Here is a 7454-nt window from a genome sequence, read left to right as displayed (position 1 = left end):
GTGGATCATATTTCAACCCACATGGTCAGTTGATTGGGATGGGCAGCATTTGCCTGCTCCATTGTATTCCAGTGTTTGACTATGAATCCATTAATTGTATGGCGATATTGGATCCTTGTTTTATTGATGAGATATTCTCCTACCTTGCACACCAGCCACCGTCCCCATACATGTTCCCAGTGGCACCATATGTTTTGTATGATGGTGGATCAATGATTTTTGGTGCCAGTACATCACAATTTGGTGACTCATATCCTAGGATGGGTTACCTTTAGTATGTCAATAATGTGACATCCATGTTTGTAGTGTCAAATTATATAATATTCTTCTTGGAGTCTATGAGACTATGACGTGGGATTCCAATTTGTCACAATCAGATTGCAGTCCAAATCGAGTCTAACTGACTTAGTGGGATTGAGCAAGGGCAATATAGTAGCTTACATTAGTCAACACTCAAGGGGAATTTCTCTGGTTTTGTATTTCCTATAAATTGAAGTTGTCATGTAAACTCTTATTCTCACATAGTTTGCACAATTGTTTTTAATATTTGATATTGATGATATATGTGCGTACGTTGGTAGTTGAGTTAATATTTTAATATAGGTTTAATATTTCACTTCATTATCAATTGAAATTGCTCAATCATTTATGTCAATTTATACTTCAAGCATGTTTAGATATCTAAATGTATATTTAGTTTTGACTGAACACAAACAAGCATGAGTGTGATTCCAAAAGACCACTATGGTTGTTTTTTTTAGTCAAGCTAACCATAGATATGTATATATGGGCCTTGAAATAGGATATCCAAGAAGAACCAGAACCCAAAAATGCATGAGCCACCAAAACCTGGCAGATTTTGTACTAGGTTTCAGCAAGATTTCGACCAAAATCTCAACATCTCGGTGGGGTCGAGACAAAACGAGATTTCAGATCCTGCTTACAATAGCTTTAAGGAATTGCCTAACTAACTTTAAAACAAACTAGGATTCCTAACTAACTTCTAATTGAAGAGATAACCCAGCTCAACTATAACTCTATAAACTAATTCAAAATAAAAGTAAATTAATTAACTATCCATTTTTGAACTCAACTTATGTTCCCATGCTTTAGGTCCAACTAGTTAGCCAATTAAAATGTAGACACAAGGCCAAAGGCTCATAGCCCATGAAACCAACCCATAGGCGAATTCCTATGAAAAGACGCCAAATTTGGTGTCTGACCTGCATTATGGGTAAACATGATTTAAACTTTAAAAATCGATCTTAAATATTTAATGGATACGTGTATGCTGTACTTGTAACAATTGATAATTAGAAGTATTAACATTTATTTTTGCAAATTGCAATTGCATATTTTAGTTGTTTTCATTAATTTTGTATGTCAAGGTATTAAATTATGTGTAGCATAGGGTTTCTTCAAAAATCATACAGCCAAGTATACCATACACTGCAGTAGGGAACTGAACAAAAAATTTGATTCTCTTTTTAACAATCTAAAGGTTCCATTGTTTCAGGATGCTAAATTAGGATCTGTATGCCATTTGACCATTGAAAATGTGAAAAGTTTCACCTGAAATGTTTTTATGAATTATTTATGTTTAATTGAAGGTCAAGACTTACTTCTTGAAACTTGTGCAAGAGCACCTGTGCTACCGGTTTTCGTTCAAGGACAATCATGTCATCTAAATCGGTTATCCAGCCATTAAAACAATCTACAGTGAATACCTGATAGAAATCCAAAATCACAGAGAAATATCGAAAACTAGAGTATTCACGATTGTTGGGTAGTAGATGCTTATGTATAAGCACCATCTTTTGAAAAATACAGGTCCAGTTGTGCAGTGTAAACTGCTTCTGCACCTTGACTCAAACCACAGGGTTGTGAGAAATCATAGCTGCATCAATCTGGAGCTCTGGAAATGATCAAGGCTCAGTGGTCATTTTGTGCGACCCTGTGTCAGGGTGCAAGGGCTGTGTGTCTGGCATGACTAGATCACATTCCTTCTCCCAAGAATATATTTTACGTCCACCAAAATTGAGACATTTACATGTTCTTGTATTAGCATTTAGAAAGGCATACCAAACAAATTGATGTCCAACTTTCCGAACTAGAATAGTCCAACACATAGATGGTACAAATTGCTTCCTAGGAGGCAAAGGAACAGCTCCATACCTTCTGCCTCTTGAAGATCAAATTTCTTTAATCTAACTAAATCACTTTTGTTGGCAGAAATTGCCATAACAATGTTTGACTATGGATCCACCGCAAGACATGATAACTGTTGGTCTGTTGCAACAAAAATGATTTCATAAACAATTAAACAATACCAATATAATATTTTAAACAATATTTAAATTTTTTTCGACAAAAGAAAAGGCTACCATATCAAAACCTACAATGAAACCATACAAGAAGCACTTGAAAATAATTATATAGGTATTCTATAATTTTTAAAATCATTTTCCTTATTTATTCCTAATTTTCTCTCTTTTTTCATAATTATTTATATTTTATATGCATATTTTAATAAATTTCAAAAAATCAAATAATTATGGGTAATTTTCATCTGGACCCCTTGAGGTTTGGTCTATGTCATTTTTAGTCCAAAAAAATCGAGACTTTGCATCTGCCTCCCCTGTACTATAGAAAAAAATCAATATAAGGACAAATTATTATTTTTATGACTAATTTGCCCTTTTTATTTTTTATTTAAGTAGAATTTTAGCCAAATGGAAGAAGAGATTCCCCTTCACCCATCTTCTTCATTGATTGAATTGAGCAAACGACCTTGTAGACAGAAATTTGTTGGCGAGGTGGGGTATGGTTTTGGAAAAGAGATTGACAGCACTGTAGCAGGTTGAATCTGAATTCTCCGACGATCTGACGAACACCAACTGGTAAATATACAAAGATCAGACCCAGCGATGGAGCGGAAGCGACGATCTGATCTCCATACCAAGAATTCTTCGACCAACTTTGTGTAGAGGTCTCTAGGTTTATAGGTGGCCGGCAAATCACTGAAATAACTGCTGCCAATGGTATTTTTAGCAAGCTTCTGTTTTCAAAACAGAGCAGCAAATGAAACAGTAAATGCTAGAAAGAGGGAAAAGAGAGGGCTGACGAATGGTATTCTTGGCGAACTTCTGTTTTCAAAACAGAGCAGCAAATGAAACCGTAAATCCTAGAAAGAGGGAAAAGAGAGGAAGGGAGAAATTAATTACATGGAATTCTTTCTTTCAAGGTGAAGATATATCTCTTATTGGAAATAGAAAAAGGTTAAGCAAGGCAGCATTGTTGATGGAGATGCAGCTAGCTTTGGGCCCAAGATTCTAATTGATGTCGTCCTGGTGCTACTGGGATAATCTACGAGAGAACCATAGCAGCGGATGATTGGGCTTCTTTCAATCCTCTCACATCGCTTCTGGGATAATCCTCTGATCCCGGTACCAAGATCAAATCGTAGCTACCGCTGGTGCTCATCAGATCGTGGGAGAATCTAGACAACCTGTCCTCTGATCCCCGTACCAAGATCTGTGGTGCTCTTCAGATCGTTGGAGAATCTAGACTCAACCTGCTACAGCGCAATGTCAATCTCTTCTCCAAAATCATACCCCACCTCCCCAAGCACTCTCGATCGATCGGTGTATGTTTTCCAACATGTTATTTGTCAAGCAATTTCTGTCTGCAAGGTTGCTCAATTCAATCAATGAAGAAGATGGGTGAACGGAGAATCTCTTCACCACCTGGCTAAATTTCTATTTAAATAAAAAATAAAAAGGGCAAATTAGTCATAAAAGTAATAAATTGTCCTTATATTGACTTTTTCTATAGTACAGGGGAGGCAGATGCAAAGTCTCGATTTTTTTGGACTAAAAATGACATAGACCAAACCTCAGGGGGTCCAGATGAAAATTACCCAATAATTATTTATTGGGTCGAAAAATATTCCGACTCTGTGAGTTTGTAGATTGACCCATGGAGATCCACATATATTTTTTCAATCACGATACAACACAAATAGCATGCAAAAAGCAAGCATTTAAAATGTAGACAAATATAAATTTAACACCCGAAAATAAATAAATTAATTAATTACGAAAAAAAATTTCAACTCCGTGAGTTTGTAGATCAGCCTACTATATTCAATATAGATTAATTTCGTACACATCTAACAACATTATGGTATGCATTTAAAAAAAAAAATTTAGTGAAGAACAACAGTTTACCTCTCAGATGAAAAACACCCAGATCTGTGTGAAATCTTGCTTGATCGTCGCGAATAATGCTATACCTGTCAAGAATAAAGTGAGTACTGCGGTTTTATGTTGAAGATCAGACGAAAATATGGCCAAAACACCTAGAACTAGGAGAGAGAAGCTCTGAATGGTTTGGGTTAGGAGATAGAAAATCCGATAATTCAAATGATACAACCCCAAAAAATCCCATGGAACCCCCTTATATCGCCGAGATATAAGGGGGGCGAAACCATCGAATTTCGGCGATATTTCACTGAAATTCGCCAAAAAATAGTTTCTTGAAAATAATGTTACCCTTTACTTTTTTTGGTAAGAATGTTAACCCCTTTTTTTTTACCCTTGAAGGTAGAGGAAGCAAGCTTGTTTGTCTCTATGGGCCTAAGCCCACTCCAAGTAAAATAAGGCTATGGATGGATTTTTTTTAAGGCCTCAAGCTAAGCCCATCCCAGCACTACGTTGGGTTATGTTTTACTATTTATTGTTTACATTTTGGCCATGGGAATTACCCATCTAAACCCATCAATTTGCCAAAAAGAGCCCACAAATTGGCCAACCCATCTCAACCTCACTTTGATCCCCCCTCCCCTTGCGAAGTCTGGATCAGCTCTCTGTTATGAGAGAATTATCACTCCAGGGCCCTGTGGGGCCCATGACATTTAAATTTTATCTTTCTTTATCAATTTTTTTATATTTTAAAATCAAATGAATTTTTCATTCTTTCAGAATATTCAAAGAATCAAACGAGGCTTTCCTTCTCTCTCTCTTCGTTTTCTCCCTTCTCTCTTCTCTCTTCTCTCTCTTCTCTCTCTTTGTTTTCTCCTTCTATCTCTTCTCTCTTTTCTTTTATCTCTCTTCTCTTTGAAAACGGCCATTTAGCCAAACAACCCCCACCCTCTTTTATAGTTGAAAATATAAAATTATTTTTTATTATTAATGCACTTTATTTTATCTAACCAAACAATGACATCTCACTGTTTCTTTTTTCCTTTTCTTTTCTTTTCTTTTCTTTTTTTTTTCCCCTCTTCCTTCCCCATGTTACCTGCATGGCTGTATAGGTGTCACCTCCTCCCCTTTTGTCTTTCTTAGGCTCTTTTTGGTATCAATTATCATTGTCAATTATGAGAAATTTTCATTATTTTAAATGGTTTGGCATCTATCCTGAATTTTATTTTTATTTAAAATAATAAAAAAACCTCCAAAATCCATAATGAACTTTTTGTCCATTATGGATTATGATGAGAATTTCATTATCTTCATTTGTGTAAGTTTACTTAAAGTTCTATAAGTAAGATGAGGGTAAAATAGTCAATACACATTCTTTTATAACAACCATACTTTTTCCTTCTTTTCTCACTTGTTTACTATCATTTTTAATAATTTTTTATCTTGACACCAAACTTATTTTCCATTTTATAATTTATTTTCGATAAAATTCACCAAACCATTTTTCATTCTTGACCAATAATGAATTCTTGTACTTATTTATTTTAAATAGGCATAATAGAGAATGAGAATTGATACCAAAAAGAGCCTTACTCACCACATTTAACATTATAAATTATAATAATAGATACATATGTGTATAATTATCTCTATACATTATGTTGTAAACATTATTAATATCATATATAGTATATATACATATATAGTATTTTTAATTAAATAATCAATGGGCCTGCCTTATGGGCTTGTACGCTCACTCTAATTTTCTACACAGGTCCGCTCAGAAATCTAATTATTAATTCTTCCAAGTTCAGAAAATTAAGTTGATTTTTTTCTTGTCATTGGTTTAATCTAATTACGCCATATAAGAGACCGACAGATGGATATACATATCAACCCGGTAACTGATCAAGGTTTCAAACGTTAGTAATTGTTTAAATAGTCTAGGGATCGAAAGCATACTAACACCACATTAAAATAATAGTATAATGGAATGTGTGACATCACAAGAACAATGTGCTCGCTTGAAGATTTTGAACTGCACAATAGGGGGTCCACTGAGATTTTTATTTTTAATTATTTTTAATATTTGTAAGTGAATCCCAGTCTCTATTGTGTTGTTCAAAATTCTTGGGAGAGTACAATAACAATTTGGTAGTAGCAACATAGAATGAGAAAGTGAAGGTCATATTCCATTAAATAGAAAGTGTTTCTGGCCTTCCTTGCCACTTACAAAGCAGCACTGGAGATTGTATACACCAAACCCAATTGAGACGTATCCTCCACTTCCCAAGACAAAGAGTAGATGTTTGTACATGCACGAACATGAGTTTTACATCTTTCCTAGGTGGAGAAGGGAGGTCACTTTTCACAGAGAAATATCAACCAAAACTTTTATGTGATTTTTCTCTTGTGTTAGTTTGGATATGAGGATAGTGTTCAAATCTCCTCAAGATTACCGTGGTAAGACCGATGTCTCATAATTATGAGGTCAAAGGTTCATGAAACTCTGCCTTATGTTTAAATTATATGTAAAACTACTCCTAAGAAAACGGCCCGATAAACCTAAGTTCCAAAAAGAGGCATAAAAACCCTTCTTTAGGATTTAGAAAAGAGAAAAACAAACTAATAATTCCTCTAGATCACCTCTAATAGGTACTACCCACTTTCTCTCTTCGGCCGAAAATAGATATGACAATTGAATACCAATAATCTTAGCATGTCAATCCATGTTAAGCAACCACTGAAGTATTCTCCTTTTCTTTTTCGTTTTTCCCTAGGGGTGAAAAAATGAAATTAATAGGATTATTATAATCTCTTTTTAATACCTCACTTTAAGCTTTAGAGTCTGAGCTTTGCAACACTATTGTTGCGGGGTAGAAAGCAAAGTGACAATAAATTAGAATATTTTGTGGTAGACAAATAACATATTGGGGTGGTGGCGCAGTTGGCTAGCGCGTAGGTCTCATAGCTGTCTGAGTAATCCTGAGGTCGAGAGTTCGAGCCTCTCTCACCCCATTGTTTTTATCTTTATTAGCAACTGAAGGTACTAGATGATGTAATCCTTACGCAAAAAACAATTAGCATGTTTTTTGTCTTTTTTCAGGTGTTTTGGTAGAATTTTGAGTCCACTGTCTTCTGAAGTGCATTCTTGTCTTGTTAACATCAACTCACACAAAAAGAGAAAATAGAACAAAAAAGCCATATAATCCCTAACTAGGAAGCAAAATAAACATGTCATTGATAATAAAA

At 34.9% G+C, this 7454-nt stretch overlaps 1 non-coding gene across 1 annotated transcript; it reads left to right on the top strand.

Moving 5' to 3' along the window:
- Positions 1–7134: 7134 nt before the first annotated feature.
- Positions 7135–7220, top strand: TRNAM-CAU (transfer RNA methionine (anticodon CAU)). The gene is given in 2 exon segments: positions 7135–7172; positions 7185–7220. It is a non-coding gene; the product is annotated as a tRNA-Met (tRNA).
- Positions 7221–7454: the final 234 nt, after the last annotated feature.

This window comes from Hakea prostrata, chromosome 8 (genome assembly GCF_041222555.1).
Source record: "Hakea prostrata isolate BN-2017 chromosome 8, UWA_Hpros_2, whole genome shotgun sequence".
Taxonomy (NCBI): Eukaryota; Viridiplantae; Streptophyta; class Magnoliopsida; order Proteales; family Proteaceae; genus Hakea; species Hakea prostrata.
The sequence above is the reverse complement of the archived record's forward strand: the minus strand, read 5'-3'. Positions and strand labels throughout refer to the sequence as shown.